This window comes from Girardinichthys multiradiatus, chromosome 20, assembly GCF_021462225.1.
Source record: "Girardinichthys multiradiatus isolate DD_20200921_A chromosome 20, DD_fGirMul_XY1, whole genome shotgun sequence".
In the NCBI taxonomy this organism is placed as follows: domain Eukaryota; kingdom Metazoa; phylum Chordata; class Actinopteri; order Cyprinodontiformes; family Goodeidae; genus Girardinichthys; species Girardinichthys multiradiatus.
This window is the reverse complement of record NC_061812.1, coordinates 50,315,597-50,327,036: the sequence shown is the minus strand read 5'-3', so window position 1 is coordinate 50,327,036 and position 11,440 is coordinate 50,315,597. Positions and strand designations below refer to the sequence as shown.

Sequence of the window (11,440 nt, the reverse complement as noted above, 5' to 3'; positions counted from 1 at the left end):
CAAGATAAAGAAACATAATACAGGAAAATGTGATTATTGTGGAGAGGAGGAAACAATAGAACATGTCATATTGAAGTGTCAGAAATATGAACAAGAAAGAACAATTTTAAGGAGAGAATTTGTAGGTATTAAAGAAAATTTTATTTTGAGAGATACTTTGCAAAGAAGTTTAGGTAGCAAACACATTCAAATTATAATTAGATTTTTCAAGAAAACTAAATTAATAAATAGAATTTGATTGTTGTAATAGTAAATAAGATTTAAAACCATGAAGAACCACACTCCATACCAGTCGGTGGCGGTAATGCACATCTCAAAGTTATTTGCCAACCGCCAAAAAACTACAAGAAGAAGAAGAAGCTCCCCATCTCCGGTGTTAGAGCCGCTTTACTGCAGCTGTCTGTGGGCTGCAGCTCCCGTTTAATAACGAGACGAAGACATGCAGCAGCTTTGGCTTCCGGTCCGACATAACATGGTGAGTTGCGGGTTGAGTGGTTGTAAGGGCTGAGAAAAGTGTTGGTTTGCAATAAAAGAAAAAAAGTAAATGAAATGAAAATAGGTATTTTGTTTTTTAAAAAGCCTAAAACACACAAGTAGTATTAAAGACTACAAAAGTGGAGCTGCTGTTGCTGCAGCAAGGAGAAGGACATTGCGCATGCGCGGAATATTCCGTGACCGTTGTACATGTGAAATATATCAGAATCAGCTTTATTGCCAAGTTCGTACATACAAACAAGGAATTTGACTCCGGTACACTTTGCTCTTTGGTTTTGTTTTTGCATTACAGAATATACAAATTTACAATTTACAATATACACATATAATAATAAAAAGGTGCATTTGCAACATCTGTATGCTGTTGTTCTCTACTCTATTAAATGTTCATCAGAGAAACAGCCTGGGGGAAGAAACTGTCTCTGTGGCGGCTGGTTTTAGTGAACAGTGCTCTGTAGCGCCACCTGAAGGTAAAACTCTGAACAGTTACATTGCAGGGTGTGTGGGGTCTGCAGAGATTTTAGCAGCTCTTTTCCTGACCCTTGACCTGTATAAGTCCTGGATGGAGGGAAGGTCAGCTCTGATTATTCTCTCTGTAGTCCTGATTATTCGTTGCAGTCTGGACCTGTCCTGTTTTGTGGATGAACCAAACCACACTGAGATGGATGAAGACAGGACAGACTGAATGATGGCAGTGTAGAAGATGACCAGCAGCTCCTGTGGAAGGTTGGACTTCCTGAGTTGCCTCAGGAAGTACAGTCTCTGCTGGACCTTCTTCTGAACAGTGTCTATGTGTGAAGATCATCTCAGGTCCTCAGAGATGGTGGTTCCTAAGAACCTGAAGTGGTCCATGGCCGAAACAATGTTGTTGAGGGGGGTGTATGGGGGAGGTGTTCTCCGAAAGTCCACCACCATTTCCACAGTCTTGAGTGGGTTCATGTTTTGGCCCTTCAGATGTCCGCTGGAATTGGTGGCGTACTGGGTGGAGTCGCTGGCCGGCAAGCGTGTGCTCCCTGGTTTAATTTCAGCATCTTCCAGTTTTTGTTTTTACTTTGCCGCCATTTTGCTTTCTTTCATTTCTTTGTTTTCCCCTGTCATCTTAAGCATATTTACACTCGCAATTCTCAAACATGCCTGCAAAACCCTTACTTATCTACAAAATATACACCAATATTACTCCAAAAATGCTCATTGGACGGCTGTTGTGGGATCCGTTGTTTTTGTCCACAAGCAAACACCTGCTATATTGTGCTGTGGAAACAGCCACATCAAAGCCTGTTCTATCCCCCCCACTTACAATCATTTCTATGCATAAGTCGCTATCTCATTCTCAAGCTCTCATAACCTTGAGGAAAAATAGCACATTATCAGAGGGTTTAAACAAGAACTGGAAGTGGAGATTTTTCAGGACACAAATGCCGTAACCATAGTTACTGCTGCTAAAATAATGTCATGTGTGGAACTTTACACTTGTAATACTTGAATTCCCATAAATTGCAGCTACATATAGATGTGTAGCAGTTCCACGTGGCTTTAAAACACGTTTGCCTTTATAAGAGTCATAGCTGAGACTCCTTTAGCTTCCACACTGTGTCATTTTGTTTCCTGAGAAGTAAAAATGCAAAAATCGTCGGTGCACTTTCTCTGTCATCTCGTTCAGATTGTGTGTTTTTCATGAAGAGAATAATAGGTAACATGCCAGGTCTGTAGTTGACATGCCTCTTGAGATAAAACTGGGACACTCGTGGGATGCATCTTAATGGTCATTTTTATTCTCTGTTTTTATCCCAGGTGCTTGGTAGGAAACCCCAGAGACAGGAGCTCTGTTGCGTAGCTGCTGAAGCATCCGTACCTCTGGCTGAAGCCACGTTGACTCCTGAACCAGGTACAGATAAGGAAAGTAAAGTCATTGACGATGTTTGTTGCCAACACCACGCATTGTCTTCAGTCCAATAAGCAACCATAAGAGGATCCTAACAGAACTGGCAACCTCTCAGTCTACGAGCAGCAGCATCTTCTGAGCAGCTGATGTGAGACTTATATTGTGTAACATCTTCTACCCCCTTACCCACCCCTATTCAACGCTAACTTTACTGTTGTCTTCTTCCTATTATTTATTTATTTTTTACAGAATTTGGCCAGAACTGTACAGCAGCAGAAGAGGCTGGATGTCACAGAGTGTACAAAGACCAATCACATCCTGTTTCTGCTCACATGCTCGTCCTCAGCTGCAGTTCACTCCACCCACTACCCTCTCCATGTCAGAGAAGGAAGTCAACAGACTGTTGAAGAGGCAGAAAGTTTCAGTGGCCACAAACAGATAACATGTAGCAGAAAATCCTATAGTGATTGGAAAAAAACGTCTCCAACCGCCTGCTGAACTTGCAGCCACTGTGGCATGTCAGTGGAGTTCTGCTGCTCCAAAAACTCTGGAGCGTATGGAGCCAGAAAATGGTCAAAATTATTGTATGCAGTATTTGAAAAAAAAACTTGTTGAAATTGAAAAAATAAATGTTGAAACTTATGTCAAATTTTGATTTTGAGATCTAAAATAAAAAGAAGTTAAACAAATGTTTTTTTGGGCTAAAGATTTAATTCAGTACCTTTTTATTACATGTTTTAATGTTTTAAACATTTCATTGGTTTGTTACAGTTTCCGATTTTGTTTTTTTCAGAATCAAATCTTTTTTTTTCCGTTTCAGATTTGTTTTTACACGTTCAAGGTTGATTTTTTTTTTTTTTCAGTTTCAAATCTTTACCCTGATACAACGACATGGTTTGCTTATACTGAATGTGAGCCTAGGTTCCACGACATAGGGCACATAAAACGAGCTAAACGAAACAAAAACACTGTTGGATGGGTGTGAGGACTTGTTATCACTCATGTAAAAACCTTGGGTTGCAAGGCACCTGCACTATGCCTTCCTCCCTGTGTGTGTGAGATCATTGTTATCTCTGTGTGAACCAGCCTCCTTTCCGTCTCACACACATACACCCTGTCTGAACTGTCTGTTGAACTGTGTATATAAATAAAGAGATAGGGTGTCAAAACTTTGTAGTTTCACTGCAAAGTGGGCTACCCTTGTCACAAGTAACTATGACTGTATCGTTCTTACCTCTGAGTTGACTAAATAATACCTAACATTTATTGGTCCTTCGAAGCCGGATTCATTCAATAACCTTATTTCTCTTTGCTTTAACAGTGACTCTGGGATCCGTGGGGGAAGCCTGACGTCGAGCGAAGCACCGCTGCACAGCCTCCTTTAGCCGGAGTGGCTGAAAGTCCCGGTGTGTGTGAATTCACACCTGGCCAGTGGGTTATTGCCTTCCTCTGCGCGGGGTGACTGTCACAGGGTCCAAAGAGTCACCAAGAAGTCAACTCCGAGGTGAGACAGTTTTAAAATACAGTTCATAGGAAAAGTACTTAACAGTCGTTGGTAGTGCGTCGCCGGTAAGGACGCTGCATTCGAATGGTTTTATTCCACCGTGAAAGGGATAGTGACAAATTTGGTACAATCCCGCCGTGAAGGGGATTAAAGAAAACGACTGAGGATTATTCTCCTGGGAGGGAATAGAGTAAGCGCTATATAAATAAAAGAAGAAAAGTACTTAAAAGTCGTTGGTAGTGCGTCGCCGGTAAGGACGCTGCATTGGGATGGTTTTATTCCACCGTGAAAGGAATAGTGACAAATTAAGGTAGGGCCCCGCCAAGAAGGGGGCCAAATAAAACGACTAAGGGTTATTCCCCTGCGAGGGAATAGAATAAGCGCTATACAAGTAAAAAGAACGGAGTAAATTGAGCTCATAAAATAACACCAAGTTAACTTAGAACAATTACAAGGTACCTGAAACTAACTGTGTGACTGTGTTGTGTGTGTATGGAGGACTAAGCATTTTAATAGAATCATAGCAGGATTCTGCTAGTCCTGTGTTTTCTTTTGCCCAGATTAAAACTACGTACTGGTGACTTTGGAGATTCAGGTCGGATTTCATTCCAGAAAATTAACACCGCTGCGAATTAGTCGCAGTAGAAGGGCGTGTTAATGTCCTCTCCTTAAAGTCTCATGCCAGTGACCTTTTATCTGGGACATTTATACTATAATTAAACTAACATAAAACATAATGGGGAAGAAACAAAGTAAACTAATTGACTTAGAAGGGGAGGTAAAGTTTATGGAGAACTATGTAAAAGGAGCAGGTATGATCTGTCATAGATGGAATAAAAAATAAAAAACATGGGTTTTTGGGCAAATTAGATACAAAGGATGTCTTAAAATTACAAGGGGATCTAAAATTAGCAATAATGAAAACTAAAAAGAGAAAAATAACAAAGAACAATGGGGGAAGAACAGAGAAAAAGCTCTGATTTAACAGAAATATGTGCACGATGGCATAAAAATACGGATTTTCAGGTAACTTAATTATCACTGAAATCCTAAAACTACACGGGGATCTTAAACTGGAGATTATGCATTCAAAAGATTCAAGAGACAATAAAAAACCTTGCCAGATTATAATTTCAAAGGGGACTTTTCAGTCCCTGAGTGCTCACAGTTGATAAACAGATTAAAACAAAAAGATGAATTAAAATTAAAAAAACAACAATAAGAGCAGCTTTTAACTGACATAGCCATAATACTGAGGCCTTAAGAAAAGCACAGGAAAAAACTTTCAGCTTAACTGAAAACAAATAAAGGGGGGCGGACCGCCACCCATCCCAGGTTAGATTATAAAGACTAAGAGATGGTTTTAGAGGACGTGGTAAAAGAAGTTAAAAGAGGAGGTGACAATGTGGACAACATGGAAACTGTCCAACTGGACAACCCAGTGAACAATGACTAGAGAAGAGAGAACAGAATGTTGTTAAAGAAGTAATCTGAGAGTAAAAGATTTTGTAGGCAAGCATTAGTGAGAAACAGGTGCTTTAAAAATCATTCTATGGTGTTATACTACTAACAATATCATGATAAAATGCAAAAGATTCATTTTACAGGGAAATAATTCCATATTTGGCTCAGATTGTGTGCATTCTTCATTTTTCCTCTTTGAGAGAAGTTAAATTTCAGCTCTGTGAAACGACCTTGACAAAGAGATGCAGCTGCCTGAAAACAAAGATAAAACTTCTGCAAACAGCAGAAGCCTGTCTCTGCTGAAAGGTCTGAAAAAAAAAAAAAATTGTAACTCTACCCTGCATGTGTCAAACTCAAGGTCCGCGGGCCAAAACCGGACCCCAGAAGTTTAGTGATTCTCTAGAAGTAGAGCCTTTTAATATGGTGATTGTGTGCTTGAATCTGCCTTTTGAAAATGTTTTGAATCTTGCTCTTTATGTATAAAAAAAAAAAAGAAAGAAAAGAAAAATTGGCTAAAGTCTGCAGACACAAAATGAACCTGGATTGAAGCTCTAACTATGTTTATTTAATCTGAGATCTTCTCCAAATGCAACAGTATATGTCAGTCTACATGAGATACTAACAACTTCACCTACTGGTATAATATAAAGATGTGATTGAATATGTGAAACAAACAATGATGAAAGTTTTTCAACAGGTGATGCTCATCCAGGAGGAAGACAGTGTTCCTAGGAAATGCAGCTCATTCATTAACAATCATTTTTTCTCCTATAGGTGGACGTTTTGCTGATTAATCATAGGCTGGATCTATGAAACATTATGTGCACAGACCAAATGACCAAGGTTCTGATTGACTTATGAACCTCACTGACCTGACAATGATAACATGACACCCAACAGATAACACCTTTAAGGTGGACCCACTAAGACCACCTTATTGATTCTTGGTGAATAAAAAAAAGAATTGAAGCGTTCAAAACAGACCTTGTGGAAACAAAAGGGGTTATGAGGAAACAATGTGCATTTTAAGAATAATAGAAGTCAAATTATGTTCAACTTTTTGCAAATAAAATTACTCTGACAGAGAAGTAAGTAAGTAGTGTGTGAATGTGTGTGAATGGGAATGACTGATTTCATTGTAATGCATCTTTGAGGGACATTAAAAGCGCTAATAAAGGTCTGATGTTCTGATGATCTTTGCCAAATTTATATCTTAATAAGGTTTCCAGAATCTTTTTCAAAAAATCATTTAAAGATGGCAAAGGTTCTATCTGTATTAAAAATACTGATAACCATAGGAAAGTTCATAGATCTGTCTTCAATTTTTCCTAATTCTTTTACAAACAGGTTATTTAAACTTTCATGTGGCCAAATGTCTGTGTTTGACTTTCTGTTTTTGTGAAATAAATGTCTGTTTCATGTTATGTAAAAATTAGAGTCCTCAACATTACCATAATAATATTAGGTCAGTTCTCTATGGTAAAACAAAAAGATTTTAACAGACGTTTAGACTTTTTCCAGTCAGGTTCAAAATGATTGAATTAGACTCAAACTTAACATAAGATGAAATGAACCTTAACAGAATTACTGGACTGGACTGAAATAGAGAAAACTTGAGTTAATTGAAACAAACTTTAGTTACTTGAACTAAATACAAAGCTGACTGAAACTGTATGTTGTATCTATAAAACAGGGTAAAACAAACTAAGATTATAAGATATAATATGCCCTTCATTTTTTGTGTTCATCAGTGAGTGAGTTTTTATTTTTATTTTTAATAAGAACTAAACCAAGCATTATTTATAATAATAGCAATTACCAAAAATAGTGATCTCATTTTTAAATGTAATAAGGACTTACTTTATAATATATGATAAAAAAGAATAATAAGAATTTGGAAAAACAGAGGCTTTAAACCTCTGCAGGAACAGCACTGACACTGTCAAAAGTGGATCCTAATACAGGAATCTGGAAGCTCATTCTGGCGTGGACAGTCAAAGTCCATCCAAGGATACATTTAGATGAGGCAGAGGGACAAATACAGGGCTTAGCTGAGAGCAACATGCATCCTGTCCTAGCTGCTGTCCCACCTGAACTGTGGTCCCAATCATCAACTGATGTAGGATTAATAAAGGGGTTCCCACCATACAAGGTTAAACTAATATCTGAAAAAAGGCCATTAGTCCGCCAATACCCCTTAAAGCCAGAAGCTGAAGAAGGTACTAAGCCAGTAATACAAGATATGTTGAAGTCAGGAATATTAAGAGAAGCACCTGACGCTACATGCAAGACATATCACACTGACATCGCTATTATTATCACAGCCAAACATAACTCTAAAAAGATGTGCCCTTTAAATCCAAGTACTCTAATACCTACTGCAGAAGATGGAAAACCACATTCTTATAAAGCAAAAGTTGAAGAAGACACAAAACCCAGACAAGACATTTCTCAAACCCTTATACCAGATTCATGTGTTGTGTTTGTAGAGGGCTCAGCATCTAAAGATGAATATGGAAAGAATAGAGTTGGTTATGCAGTAACAACCATCGATAGGATAATAGAAGCTAAATCTCTACCCAATACATGCTCAGCCCAAACAGCAGAATTATATGCTGTAGTAAGAGCATGTGAATTACATGAGGGACAAATACTTACTATATACACAGACAGCCAATACGTTTTCGGATCAGTACATCACCATGCTAAGATTTGGCAAAATAGAGGTTTTAAAACATCATCAGGGACAGAACTAACTCATTTCAACCTATTAAAGAGAAAATGTCAGATCTGCTATTTATAGACACAGACGTGCTGAAAGACGCCCAACAGTCAGCAACCAAGACAGAAATAAAGGCCTGGCTAAAGAGAGGAGCACAGAAAAAAGATGACATCTATCAGATAGAAGATAAACCAATCCTCCCAAAAACATTTAACAACACAGCGGCTACAGTGACACATTGGGAAGACCCACGTGTCAAGGGGGGAATATGTCACATCTGGTAAAGCATTAATGCTACACTATAAATATTTCTGACTATGCAAATCATTTTTGCAGATCATGCATAAGTTGTTGCAAACACGGGGGAAGAAATATTGCCTAGTTGTAATAGATGAACCTAGCGACACATTTCTTCCCCACATATGGTATCCCACAGATTATAAGGTCAGATAATGGAACTCATTTTGTAAATAAATTAATAGAACTAAGTTCTAAAGCATTAGGGTTTCAGTTAAAGATTAAGGAAAACAATGGAAGAAACAGGGAGGCCATGGCCCGGATGCCTATCCCTGGTTAATTATGGATGAGAATAACTCCAAATCAAACTGGTCTTACTCCATTTGCCACCTACTGTACATCATTGTATAACTCCACCCACTGTGTTCTGAGCCTGAGATCACATGACACCAAGTTGCTGATGTGAATTTGTATTCTCAAAGAAATGGTACATGGCAGACCGTTTTCTCTGCCCTCTGACATGAATGAAATAGAGAAAGCACAACAGGAACCTTCATTAGCTGAGTGGATGAATAAAATGTTGCAGACAAAAGAAGAACAAATGTCCAGTGGTCTGCCGATAATCTCTGCTCCTATCCCACAGAATGAGGCCTGGAGACCTGGTCCTGATTAAGACACTCCACCGGAAGGATTGGAGCACTCCTTGGTGGAAAGGGCCGTTTCAAATACTCCTGACAACGCCCACATCTCTGAAAATAGCAGAGAGGCCTTCCTGGATCCATAAAAGCCACTGTAAGCCAGTTTTGCCGTTACAGGAGCCAAACCAACCGACGGGGTAGCAGAGGAAGTCCGGGTTCAAAGATGGCCCAGCGTCTCAAACCGGTGAAGAAAACAGCTGATCTGCGCCCAATTATAAAATGGCTCTCTGTAACTTGTGGACAGGACTGATAAGCCTGAGCTTAATTCTGGTAGCAGGACTCTTTCTCTATCTAAAGCAGGATCCACAGGAGGTGATACCGAACCAGAAGAGATGGACATCAGACGGGACCCATCTCAGAACACTGACGGAAGAACATGACGCACATCCATTCCTACAGAATTTCTGGTATTGTTCATGGTGGCAAATGCAACACTGAACTAGGTAGAAATGCACGAAAATGAAGGGGACGATTATGATGACATGTTGTAAATAAATCACATCAAAAGCCTGAGTGTACTCATACATTGTATTTCATAAAATGACCTTACAGCAGAAAATCGAAAGAAGTTGTTGCTTAAGTGAAATGAGAAAAAGTACAATGATGACATAAACAGGGCAGATTTTGAAATTCCTTTATTATGTTTCACTGTTTTCATTAATTAAGTATTATTCTTTTATTTTTATGATTTCAAGTATTATTCTTTTATTTTTATGATTTCAAGTATTATTCTTTTATTTTTATGATTTCAAGTATCATTCTTTTATTTTTATGATTTCAAGTATCATTATTTTATTTTTATGATTTCAAGTATCATTATTTTATTTTTATGATTTCAAGTATTAATCAACATTTAACTTTTAATGGTCGCCGAGGGCGGCGGGGCCGTATGAGTATTTCCCACAAAATATAATCTGTTTACCGTCCGTGGGTTTTCGCTCATACAAAGTATTTTTCTTACTCGTTTTTATATTAAATGTTTTTACTTGTGATAAAAGGAGGGACTGTTGGATGGGTGTGAGGACTTGTTATCACTCATGTAAAAACCTTGGGTTGCAAGGCACCTGCACTATGCCTTCCTCCCTGTGTGTGTGAGATCATTGTTATCTCTGTGTGAACCAGCCTCCTTTCCGTCTCACACACACCCTGTCTGAACTGTCTGTTGAACTGTGTATATAAATAAAGAGATAGGGTGTCAAAACTTTGTAGTTTCACTGCAAAGTGGGCTACCCTTGTCACAAGTAACTATGACTGTATCGTTCTTACCTCTGAGTTGACTAAATAATACCTAACAAACACAGAGTGCCTAAACGCTGCATGCTTGTGTTCCGCCATGAATCAGTCACCATGATTATAGTATCTGAGTATATTGAATAATGGCACTAGTGAGTGTAATGTAGGGCACAGGGTGTATGGCGTACTGTCACTTTAAGAGAGACGTGCGCCCAAAGCAAGCTGGGTACTGTACATGGAAAAGAGCTAGCAGTTGTGTGAATTAAATCAAGAGGTGTTCAAGTTACCACACAAAGTTGCCTTTTTATTGTGTCTCGTCATAAACCTAAAGACGTTTAAAATGATGAAGCTCAAAATTAACCTTGATACACCCAACACCAGCTTTGTTAGCCCGGGCGGAGACCTCAGCTCTGTGGGGCTATTTCAGGCTAAAAACAAAGTATAAACAAAAGGAGTATTCCTTTAAAGTCTATGTCATTAGATGAAGAGTCAGCTGTCTTCTAGGCCTTCATGAAGCTGTGAGCATGGGTCTTGTGAAAGGGTGGAAGAGGTCAGCGGTGTAATTAGGTCAGTGGGAACACTAAATACAGAGCCAGTTAAAATAGTCCTACAGAATGATGCACAACCATATGCAGTACACACAGCGATGTGGATAATGCTGCCACTTGTCCTTTTAGTAAAGAAACAGCTCTACCAAATGGAAAAAGAAGGCATTATAGAAACGGTGACTCAGCCAACTTGATGGTGCACAGCCATGTTGCTGGTTCTCAAACCCAACAACAGGAGGTTTGCTGCTGAGCAGTTCTCCGGAGGTTTAACTGGGCAGTGAAATAGGAAACATAAAGGCTGCCTGATGTTGAGGAAATACTACCTGGACTGGTAGGATCACAGGTATTCACTGGTCGCAGCTAGTGGCTTTTACCAGATTCCTTTGCATAACGACAGTAAAAAAGATCACCATCTTCATCACCCTGTTTAGAAAATATGCCTTCTAATGCCTCCCATTCGGGATCATGAGCGCACAGGAGATTTTCCAAAGAAAAATGGCAGAGACTCTAGCAGGGCTGGAAGGGACTGAGGTGTACATGTACGATATTCTCATTCATGGGGAAAACGAGAAGATCCACGACCAGCACTTAGCAAAGGCCCTGAAAGTCACTGAGGCAGCAGGTCTCAAATTGAACAAACACAAATGCAAGTTTTGG

At 39.1% G+C, this 11,440-nt stretch overlaps 1 long non-coding RNA gene across 1 annotated transcript; it reads left to right on the top strand.

The window, feature by feature from the left end:
* The first annotated feature begins 258 nt into the window (after positions 1-258).
* Positions 259-3,066, top strand: LOC124857120. Its single transcript, XR_007035510.1, has 3 exons — positions 259-475; positions 2,287-2,525; positions 2,627-3,066. It is a non-coding gene; the product is annotated as an uncharacterized LOC124857120 (long non-coding RNA).
* The last annotated feature ends 8,374 nt before the right edge of the window (positions 3,067-11,440 follow it).